The sequence below is a fragment of the Lolium perenne genome, chromosome 2, assembly GCF_019359855.2.
Source record: "Lolium perenne isolate Kyuss_39 chromosome 2, Kyuss_2.0, whole genome shotgun sequence".
In the NCBI taxonomy this organism is placed as follows: Eukaryota; Viridiplantae; Streptophyta; class Magnoliopsida; order Poales; family Poaceae; genus Lolium; species Lolium perenne.
Window position 1 is genome coordinate 205,263,736 of NC_067245.2, and position 14,394 is coordinate 205,278,129.

At 44.9% G+C, this 14,394-nt stretch overlaps 1 long non-coding RNA gene across 2 annotated transcripts; it reads right to left on the reverse strand.

The window, feature by feature from the left end:
* On the reverse strand, window positions 1–3,321 carry LOC127334387 (uncharacterized). Of its 2 annotated transcripts, XR_007872148.2 has the most exons (4): window positions 3,240–3,321; window positions 2,281–2,356; window positions 2,002–2,114; window positions 1–299 (listed from the first exon to the last, which is right to left on the reverse strand). It is a non-coding gene; the product is annotated as an uncharacterized lncRNA (long non-coding RNA). The 2 variants fall into 2 exon arrangements; XR_011751047.1 differs by lacking the exon at window positions 3,240–3,321 and having other exon boundaries at window positions 2,281–2,822.
* Between the last annotated feature and the right edge of the window lie 11,073 nt (window positions 3,322–14,394).

Genomic DNA, 14,394 nt, shown 5'->3' on the forward strand with positions numbered 1-14,394 from the left:
TCCCTGTTATGTATACAGTTCACGATCCCATGATCAGTGCGCCGTGAACACATAACCGAACTGATATCAAATTACACCATCCATTACAAAGCGGAATAAGAAAATTACAACATGGTCACATGACCAATACTCACATAATGGCCTCGAAGGGCTTAACTAAACATCAGAGTAGCAACAACACTTCAGCAGCGCAGTACCCAAGTCATCTGTCGTAACCCTACAGGCAACTGACTGGGAAGACGTTCCTAGCTCGCATAGACGTCGTCAACTCCTTCTTCATCCATCGTGTTCCTCCAAGTCTGGCCAAGTAAATGGCTAGGGACAAAGCCGTGAGTACATTTGGAATGGTACTCGCAAACCATCAAGAAGGTACTTTGCAAGAGTGCAAGATAACAAATGCTAATCTAAGATGACAAGAGGGAAGAGCTAATTTCTCCAGTGGAAATAGCATGAAGAAGAGAAGTAGTTTCTCTTGTGGATGTAGCATCCCAACATCACAGTTGAAGGGGACACTAAGAAGATCATATGACATCTCTATATCTTTGTTGAAGAAGATACTTCAAAAGAGTTCCACAACATAAAACACTAGGATGGGGTAACCCAATTTTATTTATCCTTCCCGACCATCTCCATATGGTCAACACATCCTTTCCCGTACCCTTCCGGTACTTCAAAACAAGTTCTTTCCTTTCCTTTGTCAAACAATTTTGTAAAACAAAACTCATCAGGCTAAGCAACAGCCATTCCAACCGTCCATGACCGCGGACACGACTATTCGAATAGATTTGACTCTGCAGAGTTTGCACACTTTCCCCACAAGATCCGCGAGTTCATCATGTGGGAATCATCCCCGCATATCAACTATGCCATGACAAAAACTCGGACATAGCCTTTCGCCTATTCGTCTTAGCACGGGATCCTACCATATGGAGTATGTACCTCCCCGGCACCGTGGCAGCTCACCTCACTTTGAGCGTGGCTCCACCGCCAAGCCAGGAGACCCATAGTGTCTTCCGGACGGGTCAGCCCCGAAGGCCTCCCGTTATACTATTGTCTCCACCAACGACAATCCGGATTCAGGGGTAACCTTACCCTTATATAGTTGTGCGGTGTCCCATGTTAAGAAGAACAAACTACGAGCTAAGCCCCATCCCACTCCAGGGTAATGTGGTTGCGCGAGTTAATTGTCACGGGTGAATACTTAGACGCCAAAGTTTTCGAAAACAAGATTTTCTTTCCAATCATCTTTGCCAAGATCCTTTCCTTTCATAAACACACACTTGGGTAAGTCCAACTCACCCAAGGTTTTCAAAAATTCTTTTCAACAAGGTATTTTTCCAAGGGGGTTCCCAACCTATAGTTTCATGTAAGAACTAAGAGACAACAATGGCGTGATGCTAGCCATCATACCACTAAGGAGATGATAATTGAGGTGTCAAGGGGATCATACATACTTAGGATAAGCATGCATAGGGACATCATAAATAGCATGATTCAACAAGGGTCATGATGTTAATCATCATACCACTAAGAAGATGATAATATAGGTGGTCAAGGGGGCATACCTGCTTAGAGTAAGCATGCATAAGATCAACAAGGGGTTCAACACACTCGAGAGTAAGTATGTATAATAGCAACAAGGGGTTCACAAACTTGGGAGTAAGTATGCATGGCATCAACAAGGGGTTTAAGATACGACAAGGGCATGATGCTAACCACCATACCACTATGGGGTGCAAAAAGGGTGTCAAGAGGTCGACACACACAGGAAAAGTGGGCGTACCCATCACACTTAGAGGGGTACACCAAGAACATGATGATGAAGACCACCATTTCACTAAAGGGGGTTGTAGGTGAGGTGTCAAAGAGAATAAACAGGCTCATTGTGAGCATGCTCCATCAACATAAGTAGAAACAACACAAGATGGATCGAGAGACAAGAATAACAACAAAGTAACCACAATATGTGATTAAACATTCAGAGATCAAGAGATGGCTTGCCTTGGCTTATTTGTCCCTGTACTTCTTCAACTCCATCAATATAAGAATTCCAACAATATAAATAATCTTCTCATCCGATTCCACTTCTTCTTCTTCTCCGGAATTGTTCGCATCTATCGCCGAAAAATATAAAAGGAACACAATCAATCACATTGCATCAACAAGACAACATTCAACAATCAACAACTAACCATGCAGCCAAGGTATAACATACTAAAGACCTATAGACACCACAAAACAATTTTAAGAGTTTTAATTTAGAAAACCCCATTTAATTACCTAGTAAAGGTATGAGTGCATCACAACTTAGCAATTGCCTCTCTCGGTTATCACCATGGTATAAACCAAATATCCCCTGGTAGATAACATCATAAAGATGACAAGTGCATTAGTTTGGCAACAAAAACATTCACATTATAATTTGAAACATTTTTGGAAAAGCGGGCAATCATTCTCCCTATTTTAAGAAGCTTACATAACACTACACAAGAATAGGAGCAAATGATATGCCCCACCATTTGAAGACTTAAGCAAAACAAAAGAGCTAAAGTTAAATTGCAGAGGTTTTGTTTTGCAAGCATAAAACAAAGGTTGCCCATCTCTACTAAAAAGAGTTGGTCAAGGGTTTTAAATAAACCGAAAAGTTTTGCTTCAACAATGCATGTCACACATAAACATTACTAACAGCAACAAATATGTATTAACAGAGACTAATAATATTTTTCCTATATAGCCAGTACTAATACAAGACTAACCCAATTGGAATCACCCAAAAATATTAAACCTACAATTTTAGGAATTTCTTTGAATCTGACTGTACAGAAAACAAGATCTGTAAGCCATAAATCGTAGAAAAATCCTAAAAATATGAGGCTACTTGCATTTGAAAGGTAATTAAACAGAGATGCAAACACAATTGGATTTGGGTTCAAATTATTTTTGAAACTCTCACAAATGGATTGACAAATTTACTGCATGTTTTCACCATTTTCTTTAACTATGGAGTTGCAGAACAGATAAAGGTTTGAAACTTGTTGGAGATGATTAAGAAAACATTCAGTAATCCTACAGAATTGGAATCACTCAATTAGGTTCAAAAATGGATTTTTGATGAATTAAAAGCTAACAGCCATGTCTGCAGAACACACAGAATAAGTTTAATTCACCACAAATCGTACACAACTCATAAAAATATGAGGTCAGCTTCATCTGAAAGTTATTGAAAAGGTGGTTTTTACCCAACTGGTTTCATTCAAAAATTCATTTCCAAGCTCCTGGTTTAATTCGACAAAGTCAGAACTGACCAGATCTTGATCTGTCAACCATTTTAGTTTCAGGAGGTCAATTGCAGTGAAACCGACGCCAAAAAGGAAGGTACTGAAGAGGGCTTTCACCCACAGTTGAGTTTGCTCAAAAAGGTTTGGTAAAACGGGATAAATCTAACAAACAGTGATTCTGCATGTTTACAGAATTTTATTTACCATGCAAACTCCGTAAAGAATTTGAGGATGAGACCAGCACCAAGTTGTATATCTTTTCAATACCTATCTGTGGAACTTTGAATCACTCGATTTGGATCTGCACACAAGATTTGACGGATTTTACAAGTTCGTACCAGAATCTGAAACAGCAAGATAGCAGAAATTACTGCAAGGTTTTGGACGAACTTTGCTCAAGAACTTCAGATCTGAGGATAGCTCAACCTTCTCCATACTTGGACCAACATGCACCTGCATCAAGATCCAATCTAGTGAGAGGAGAAAGGAGAAAGTGAGCTGGACTCATCAAAGATTAGGGGAGAAGAGAGTGAGAGGGAAACTCTCATGGTGAGGGGAAGCTTGAGGGAGGAAGGGAGCTGCGGTTTGGTGTGCTCTCATGGCCATGGCCGGCCATGGAGTCTTGGTGGAGCTTCAGCTCGTGGGGAAGAGGTAGGGGAAGGGTGTGAGAGAGTGGAGGAAGGAGTGGAGTGTCCAAAAATGAGAAGCAAAGGATGGGGAGGTGGCCGGCCAAGCCCCTTTTATAGAGGGAGAGGGGTGGCTGCCTCCTCTTTGATTGGTGGAGATGGGTGGCTGGCTTGGGGAAGGGAAAATTGACCCAAGCTGAAATTATTAGTGGCATTGGGAAGAGACAAAGAAAAGAGAGGTTTCCCAAGGTGGAGTAATTGTGCGAGGGAGAGAGATGGAGAGGTATGATGCACATGTGTGCCATGGCATAGCATGGCCGGCGCCCACCTTTGTGTCATGCAAAAATGAGTCAACAAAGGAAGCTTTCACCATGCATGTTGATCAAGATGGTGCCACATGATTCTTTGCCAAGATGGTGGTTTAGATGATGTGCTTAAATAAGGAAGAGAGATGATAAAAATAGGTGCCAATGTTCAAGAATAAAGCAACTTAATCAAATTATCAATTTGGCCAAGGGATGATGGTGGAGATAGTGATTTAGACAATTATAGAGAAAGACTAAGAGACATGGTGAGTGAAGTAACCATGTACTCACAAGGATGAATATGGTGGCAGAAATCACCAATTCATGAGGTCAAGGTGATGATGGAAAAGAATAGATGATTGAGATGGGTAGGATGAAATTTATAAGTTGCTCTACAAATAAGAGGTTAATTGGGAGTGGTTTGAAATACTCTCAGAGTCTAGGGTTTAGTTGAAGGGAGACCAATAGAAAGTATCAAGAGATCATCTACTTGATCCTGAATTGGAGGATGAAGGAACATTATGGGGTAGATCAGAGATGTACACAAGATGTGCAAGAGTTGTCATTTGAAATGGAACTTATTTGAAAAGTATTTGAAACACCTCAATTGTCTAGGGACAATTGGGAATGACTCAAGTGGAATGGAATTTGAAAATGTGGAGAGGAAACTAGTTGGAACATAGAAGTTCAAAATATTCTACTTACTTTCTCAAGTAAAGTAGAGTTTTTCTCAAATGTAAAATAAGCAAGAGGAAAACAAGAAATGGTGTAGATACCATAAACAAGCTTTCTGTTAAAAAGGAAAGCAAAATAGAGAGTAATGTTTTAGAAATCAGTACTTGGTATAAATGGGATGAAAAACAAAACCCATTTCAGTTCTTTGTCTTGTTTGAAGAAATATCTTGAAAAGATTTAATAAAACTAGAAGTAGTTTGGTGATCAAAACTAGAGAAGGAAAACAATAGGGTTTTTGAGGAGGAAAACTAATTTATGGAGGGGTGTTCTCAAGGGTAGATGGTGGCTACAAAATGTACCCATCATTCCCACTCTTGGTTTTGTGAAGATTAAACTTGGATAAAAATAAAAACAAGAGGTAAAAGAGGAAGAAGTGATCTGGTGCTGGAACATGGGATATGATACCAGATAAAGTTGAATATATGAGTTGCAAGGATTGACTGAGACATGCAGGACGTGGAGGTCGAAGAGGGTATTGCATAGATGGGATCCATGCATTGAGATCAACAATAACAGTTGTGGGTGCTTAGAGATCAATTGCCAAAGTCTGGACATTTTAAGCCTGTCAACACAGATGGTCGACATGGCCTCATAACCAACAAGGATGAGTGGGTATAAGAGAGGGATGTAGCTAGGGGTAGATGATCCCAGGTTTTGAATTAAGTAGGATTGAGCTATCTTGTACCACAAAGAGGAAGATCATGATGGCACACTTATGTTATCATCAGAAGAAGAGCTTGATGTAGTAAGAAGGAAAAAAATTCCTCCTAAGCCACACATGTGTTTTATTGGGTGAGTTGCTGGTTTAACCACTAGAGGTGTTGTTCTAAGAGGTAGCTCAAGACAAAACTCACAAGCAAATCAAGATAATTCATCTACCAACAGATCAAGGCAATTCATCATAACAAACAGATCAAGGCAATTCATCTTAATTAGTCTATGGAAAAAGTTTTTGTTCCCCCCAATTTTTGCAATAAGAACAACTAATCAAGGTTGCAAAAGTTGGGGTGTTACAAAACCCCTGGAACGTGGCGCAGCTCAGGCGGTTCTACGCTTAGAGCCGAAATATAGTCCTCCCTTGTAAAAATACAATGTACTGAAACGCCCGCGAGTTTTCATACGCACTCTTTTCCTTTTCAGGGCACCGAGTGGGGCTGGAAAGGTTTTTAATGAGGCGGGCTCGCGGTGCTGCAATATAATAAAAGATAGTGGTGGTATACATCTTTTTTCTTCGACATGCTTGGGGGCTCATAACCCACGATAGCAAAATACATATGTTCTCGCAAAACAGTAAAATCTTCGAGATGACAAAATAGTATAAGCTCCAGCCAAAGGCTCGGGGGCTTCGCAATATCGATTACACTTTACAATATAGACAACTTCATCAATACAAAGAATTTGACGAAAAATATAGACACAACTTTTCGCAATATAGTACAACTCAGTCAAGGCCTAATATACTATCTATGGATAAACCTTTGTTATTTGCAGCAGTTGTCTTGTGCTCAGCATAGCTCCCCTTGACGAAGAATTCAGAATCCATCCGAAGAAGTTCATCCATCATCGCTTCAGCCACAGGAGTCACCATCTCATTGATTTCGTCGATGTTATTCTTTCGTCGCGATTTCTTGGCCAGGCAGTCAGGGACAATCATCGTCAGATCTAGTTTTGGATGGCAAATATGTATCATGATCATGGCGAATCTTGCTCCAGCAGTCAACTGAGCTCGTACAAAGTTATGAATACGAGGAGCATCTCGAAACTTCTCCATCAATCCAAGAAGAGTATCGGGAGCTTCATCTCGAGGGAACATAGTCTTGTAAACAAGGGTCAAGGTTCTCGTGCAGAAGTTAAGGAATTCGCGAACCTGGCAGGCGCGGTCTTGGAATCTGACAATTTGTTGGGTCCGCTCGGGAGTGGCCCAGAACAGACAGCCGTGGTTAAGAGAAAGGTTAACGAGGAGGTTTGTCCTTACATTCACCCTCTCATCTTCAGCAGCAGTGTCGAGAACAGAACCTATCAAGTGAAAGAACAAGAAATTTAAAAAAGGGGGGGGGGGGTACAGCAAAAGACAGAAGAAGTTCTAGGTTGAAAAAAGCAGACCCAACATATCCACACTAGCTTCAGTCATTAGCTCGAGCATACTATTTTCTCGAGTAGTTGCTTTTTCAGCTTCCGAAATAGCAGCTTCCTTGGCAGTTATGGCTTCTTTAGCTTGTTGAAGGGCAATCCTCTCCCTTTCGGATGCTTTGCGAGATTGCTCCATCATCGTAAGAGTCTGCTTTTTCATGGACTGAAGTTGTTGGCGAAGTTCTTGCAAATCTTGCGAGGAGTGTTTACTTGAAGAACCTTCGACAAGGTCATCATCGACAAGTGTTTTCTTCGAGAAGGAGGAAGCAGGAAAAGTGTCGGGAGGACGAGGATTTGCAGAGTAGTTATCAAATATCAACTGGAAAATAAAATTTCAGTATCAATGGTCACGCAAAATAGAATTCCATTGATCTTCGGGACATTTACACAGATATTACAGAAGGAGTCTTCGAAAGAATTACTATGACAGTTGTCGCCAAAGCTACTGTGGCGACAACCTTCAACAGAAACAGAAAAATGAAAAACAGAAAAAGATAGGGCATTCTACTAGACCTCCGGCTTTGACGAGCTAGGAGCAGGAGTAGGCTTGAATCCAAGATAAGCAAGGATCTTCTTTGTGTTGGGCTTCGCAGCCTTGATCAGCGATCGCCACTTCGTGGTCTCCATATCCTGTGTGTCGCCAACTTTGGTCCAGTCGATGTTTTGCTGGCTGTCAGCAACCAGGGCGACAGTGCTTTCAACGGCAACCTTCAGATTTTCTTGGCGCAGCTTCAGTCCAAGATCTTCTGGCGGATTAAAGCACTTGACGGTTTTGCGACTTCAGGCGTTTAGTAATCGCGTCTTCGCGAGCAGATTGTGCGGCTATATGCTCGCTCAACGAAGTCTCAGTGTCGTGAAGCCTCTTCTGAAGTTCTTCGACACCAGCAGCGTCGGCCTTGGCCTTGTCAGCCTCTGCCCTAGCCTTACTAGCATCTGATTCGGCCTTCTTACGAGCCTCCTCACTTTGCTCTAATTTCTGAGCAAGTGTGTCGGCACGTTTGTTGGCCTCTGCCAGTTTTTCTGCCAAGATAGTTAAATCCAGTTAAAATCACGACAAGAAAGGAGTGAGAAGGGAAAAGTAAAGAGAAGCAAAAAGATATTACCTTCAGCTTTGCTAGCATACTCGCGGTACCCAACGAATTGGGCACCGAAGCGGATGAATTCCTTAATCAAAGGCTGTTAAAGAAAGATAGAGAAAGAAAGCGTCGGTAGGGAAAAAAGTGCGATAGCACAAAATGAAAGAAAGCAAACAGTAAAAACATCGACAACGTCAGAAAGCATTCAAGGACTTACATCATCCAAAAGAGGAGTCGAGGAGCTACCCAATTGTAAGGTAGGCTCTGTGATTGATTCAACCCTCGCCCTTTTTGGTGAAGGGACGAGGGGGCTTGCAGGAGGATTAGGTGTGTCGGTGTTTTGTTGAGGAGTCGAAGATTCTTCTCCTTCAACTTGCACCTCAGAAACAACTAGAGTATGCGACTTACTCGTTCGAGCAGTCGCATCAATAGCTGGCATTTGTTCCTCGTCACCACTACGATTAAATGGCGATAGTATAAGAAGCAAGATAGACAAAAATCTTCAAGTAGCAAAACAGTAAGAAACAAAAGGTGACTTACGAACTAACGAGGGCTTCAAGGTATGGATCAAAAGCTGCCTTCCGATTTGAAGGAGCAGCTTCTTCGGCTTTGGAAGTGCCGGAATCTTCGACGTCCGTCCTCTTCCTTTTGTGCTTTGGAGAAACAGCAGGAGGAGGAGAGTGTGCCGATGTGGTAGCCTCAGAGCCAGCCTCCTTTTCAGAGGATCCCGCAGATTTTCGAGAAACTGCGGGTTCACTATCAGGGCAAGGAGCATCTTGGTTGTCATCACTGACAACGGCTCGTTCTTCAACTTCCCCACCTTCAGGAAGGGGAGGAAGAGAAACAAGATCTGGATGGTTCTGCAAAAAACAACGGGGGATGTCAGTAAAAGAAGTTATGCAAAGGATATCAAACAAAAAAAAGCAAGTCGACAAAGGTTACCTTGGGGAGCGCATTGGTGGCGCTATATGGTTTTACGCGACAAGAAGAGGGGATAGCATCTGTCTTGCTGAGGGAGGAGATTTTCCGGACAAGTTTTTCTAAATCTTTGACCGGCAAATCCACCGACAGCCGATCCACATCATTGTCGCCAGCATACTTCCAGAGGGGTTTTTGCGAGCCTGCAGAGGCTGCACTCTGATTCTAAGGAAATAGGCCGTGATTTGGATACCCGACAGCTATTTGCCGCGGGTGCTTTGAAACTCATGGATGCGGGTCATCAGTACCTCCGTCGCCGTTTTTTCTTCGTCGGTAGCCTCTGCATCCCAGGAGCGGCGGCGATAGATTTTCTCGGCACCATCAAAAGGAGGGATGTTGTCTTCAACACACCCATGATTCTCCTCGTGGATGTACAGCCATTTTTTGCGCCACCCTTGAACTGAGTCAGGGAATTTGACATCGAAGTACTCGACATCAGGGCGAACGCAGATAACAACGCCGCCTATGTTATAGGCGACATTGGGAGAGCCATTACGACGACAGAAAAAGATGCGTTTCCACAACGCCCAGTTAGGCTGGACGCCAAGGAAGGACTCGCAGAGGGTGATGAAGATGGAAATATGGAGGATAGAGTTGGGAGTGAGGTGATGAAGTTGCAGTCCATAAACAAAAAGCAACCCCCTAAGAAAAGGGTGAATGGGGGCAGAGAGACCGCGGATGAGATGATCGACGAAACTAACCCGATACTCCATTGGAGGGGTTGGGTAGCTCTCTTCGCTGGGGAAGCACAGCGCCTTGGGCTTCTTGCTGATCCCCAGTTTCTTCAGGAGGTTGATGTCTTGGGTAGAGATTTTGGATCTCTCCCACTCAGCGCTACCTAGATCTACGGAAGTCATCTTTGATTCAGGAGTGCTGTGCCTGATCAATCTGCGCGGTGGCATCAACAATGGCGCAGGAGTACAGTGTGAGAGTGGCTGAGCTCAAGGAGTTATGGGGCGCAAGAGGGGATTTTTGCAGAGGAGAGCGGAGGAGCGGCGCGAGCGAAAGTGCTGGAGGAAGAAGATGGAGACCTTAAATAGAGGTGCGGCGAAGCAGCGTACCGTTGGATGGAAAAAGCGTGAGGCAGATGATGTACACGTGGAACAGGGGTAAAAAAGTAATTTCACCCTGGAAGAGTTACAGTGTGTGCGCCAGGAAAAGCGGAGGACGTGTGTCCCCCACTTGCACGGCGTGTCAATACGATGCGTAATTTGGGCCCGCAAGGCAGCGAGAGAGAACTTTTCACGATTTCCAGGAACAGCGGTCGTGGCTATCGTCAGCAATGATGTCATCTTAGCAAGAGAAAATTTCGACTCAACAGTTTCATAAAAAGTCGACAGCAAAAGATATTGGAGAGCCTTTGATCAAATACAAGTTTTTGATCAAATGCTCAGGGGCTACTTTGGAAAAATGAAAAATTTGAGAAAGACAAAATAGAAATGGTGTGAGCCTATGATCAAATACAAGTATTTGCTCATAGCCTCGGGGGCTACTCCCATCGGGAGCGCTGTTCGCGCACCCGAGAGATTTGAAAATTTCGGGAGAGAAAGAAAATATAGCAGCATAGGGCGTGGAGCCTACACCCAAGCACAAGTCCTTGGCTGTAGCCTCGGGGGCTACTCCCATCGGGAACGCTGTTCGCGTACCCGATGAAAGTATAAAAAAGAAAGATAGAAGAACAAGAGAGTATATTTCGAGTTATAAGTAACTCTACATATACTCCCATCGGGAGATCAATATAAGTCATCCGTTGACTCAATAAAATGTGCCATTCCAACAGCCGAATAAGCACTCGACAATATATTCTCAGAACGCCAAAGTTGCGAACAATTTCTGAATGCCGCAAAACTTTGCGAAGGTAAGACCCCAGATCCGTTCTGTGTGGCGTGGCGCCGTCTCTGATGTCGGTTTGCTACTTTTATCCGTATCAACAGATACAAAGAAAAATCCTAACGGACGCGTTAGGTACCCGATAAATATGACTGGGACTCGGCAGAATGGTAAGACTTTAAGCGGCACCTGTCGAAGTTTACACCAGTATCTCGAGGTCATGTCCAGGGACGTGATCTTGAAGTAGGTTTTTGCGGATTTCCACTAGAGCAGTTAACTAGTACCTGATCCGTTAGATGAACTAGCCCCAACTACCATTATCCCTGAACAATATAGAAATTCATATGAAGGAATATAGAGAAGTTTAAAGTTGTAGAGTAAAAATAAACAGTGGAGATTTTCCCTGACTCTACGATTCAAGCAAAATCTCGGGGGCTACTGACATAGGCATCCCCAATGGGCCTACCGAAGATAGTACCCGGGGTTTACTGAAGGCCCACGACTCGAGGAATAAGAAGAATCGGAAGCCCAAGTTGTTATTAAGGAAAGCTAGAGTTGTATTAGGAGATAATATTTGTAATCTTGCGGGATGAGTTGGAAACCCTCCCGGACTCTGTAACTTGTACAATACGAATCCCTCGGCTCCACCTCCTATATAAGGGGGAGTCGAGGGACAAAGATAGCATCGAATCATTGTCTCATAAACCCTAGTTTTCATATCGTCGAGTACTTTTCGGCTGAAACCTTCGAGATCTACTTGCCCTCTACTTCCAACTAAACCCTAGTCTACAACCGTAGGCATTGACAAGTTAATCCCTTGTCAACGTCCTTCTCCCCGTTCCAGCGGGCAGCAGAAGTAGTAGCTCCTCCTTGAATCCCGGCAGCATGACAGCGTGGTGGCGGTGTCGATGGAGATCTCCGGCGGAGCTTCGCTAAGCGGTTGCGGGAGAGGTGGAGGAGGAGGGGGCGGCTAGGGTTTTGGGGAGAGGGGGTGGCCGGCCACTTGAGGGGTGCGGCCAGCTATGGCTTTGGTGTGGCCGGCCCCCTCCCCTTGCTCCTCATTATATAGGTGGAACCCCCAAGTGTTGGACTACAAGTCTTCGAATAAGACCCCAACCCAAAACCTTCCATGTGTAGGGAAACCTACCCAAGGTGGGATTCTCACTTCAGGTGGGACTCCCACCCTTCCATAGGGGGGGGGGGGTGGCCGTCCACCCTTGGTGGACTCCACCTGGGACTCCACCCCCTAGGGTTGGCCGGCCATGCTAGGTGGAGTCCCTCCGGGACTCCGCCTTCCATAGTGATTTCTTCCAGACTTTTCTAGAACCTTCTAGAACCTTCCATAAATGCACCGGATCATTTTCAAACTTATAAAATGACTTCCTATATATGAATCTTATTCTCCGAACCATTCCGGACCTCCTCGTGATGTCCTGGATCCCATCCGAGACTCCGAACAAAACTTCGAACTCCATTCCATATTCAATATCTACTAATACGACATCAAACCTTAAGCGTGTCACCCTACGGTTCGCGAACTATGTGGACATGGTTGAGATCTCTCTCCGACCAATAACCAATAGCGGGATCTGGAGATCCATAATGGCTCCCAAATATTCAACGATGACTTAGTGATCGAATGAACCATTCACATACGATACTGATTCCCTTTGTCACGCGATATTTTACTTGTCTGAGGTTTGATCATCGGTATCTCTATACCTTGTTCAACCTCGTCTCCTGACAAGTACTCTTTACTCGTACCGTGGTATGTGGTCTCTTATGAACCATTCATATGCTTGCAAGCTAATATAGACGACATTCCACCGAGAGGGCCCAGAGTATATCTATCCGTCATCGGGATGGACAAATCCCACTGTTGATCCATATGCCTCAACTCATACTTTCCGGATACTTAATCCCACCTTTATAACCACCCATTTATGCAGTGGTGTTTGATGTAATCAAAGTACCTTTCCGGTATAAGTGATTTACATGATCTCATGGTCGAAAGGACTAGGTAACTATGCATCGAAAGCTTATAGCAAATAACTTAATGACGTGATCTTATGCTACGCTTAATTGGGTGTGTCCATTACATCATTCATATAATGACATAACCTTGTTATTAATAACATCCAATGTTCATGATCATGAAACTATGATCATCTATTAATCAACAAGCTAGTTATATAAGAGGCTTACTAGGGACTCATTGTTGTTTACATATCACACATGTATCAATGTTTCGGTTAATACAATTATAGCATGGTATATAAACATTTATCATAAACACAAAGATATATAATAACCACTTTTATTATTGCCTCTTGGGCATATCTCCAACAGGCACCAGCCCGAGCCACCTCGCCGCCCGCGATCAAGGAGTCGCGACGCCATCACCACGCCTCCCGTCGTCGCGCCATTCTGGAAAAAGCGCCACCGCCGGAACCACCGTCAACCAGAGAGCACCGCCGCCGGTCAAAGGAACCCTGCGTTCCCCCTCCAGACGCGCGGGTACGGGCTTCTCCACCGCCGTCGGCACCGCACAAGGCTTTGCCCGGCGGCTGGGGAGGACGGGAGGAGAGGGTCGGGGATGAGAGGGTCTTGGTTGCCACCCTGCCGCCCGCGGGGAGCGACAAAGGGGGCCGAGGCGACGTCGGGGGAGGGAGAGGACGGCCACGAGAGGGGGCAGCGAGGCCCAGCGACGGCGGCGGTGCGTGACCTAACCCTAACGCGCAGGCGACTGCGAGGCAATGGCGTCGCCGCCCTGGCCGCCGCCACGCTCCGGGCAACTCCGGCCGTCCCTGACTTCGCCACCGACACCGCCTAAACCGTCGTGCGGAGATCTACCGATCTGACCGCACGGTTTCGCCAAATCCTTCCTCCTCCGCCAGATCGCCACCCAGCCAGATCTGGGAGAGAATTGCCTCCGGCGATTGGTGGTCTCTGGCGAGCCGTGGACCTCGTCGTCGACGCCAGCACTCTCCTGGGACTGACCTGGCGCGGGTGTTGCTTGGCAGCGCCTGTGCCGTCGTCCCCGTGGTGTTGTGCCGTCCGCGGAGATCGTCGACGTAACGTCGGCGTCCTCCCTGGACTTTGATACGTCCATTTTACATCACTATTTTATATCATAATTTGCTGTTATTCATTGATATATTTCATATTTGGAGATGATACTTATGTTATTTCATCTATTTTGCATGTTTCATGATTATTGGAGGATCGCGCACCGGAGTCAGGATTCTGCTGGAAAAAGCGCCGTCAGAATGCAATATTTCAGAAGATCAACAATTGATGGAAATTATATGAAAAATCCTATTTTTCCAGAAGACGAAGAGAGCCAGAAGGAGGAGCCGAGGAGGGCCGCCATGGGCCCCCCTCATAGGCCGGCGCGGGCCCTGCCCTGGCCGCGCCGCCATGTGGGGAGGGGACC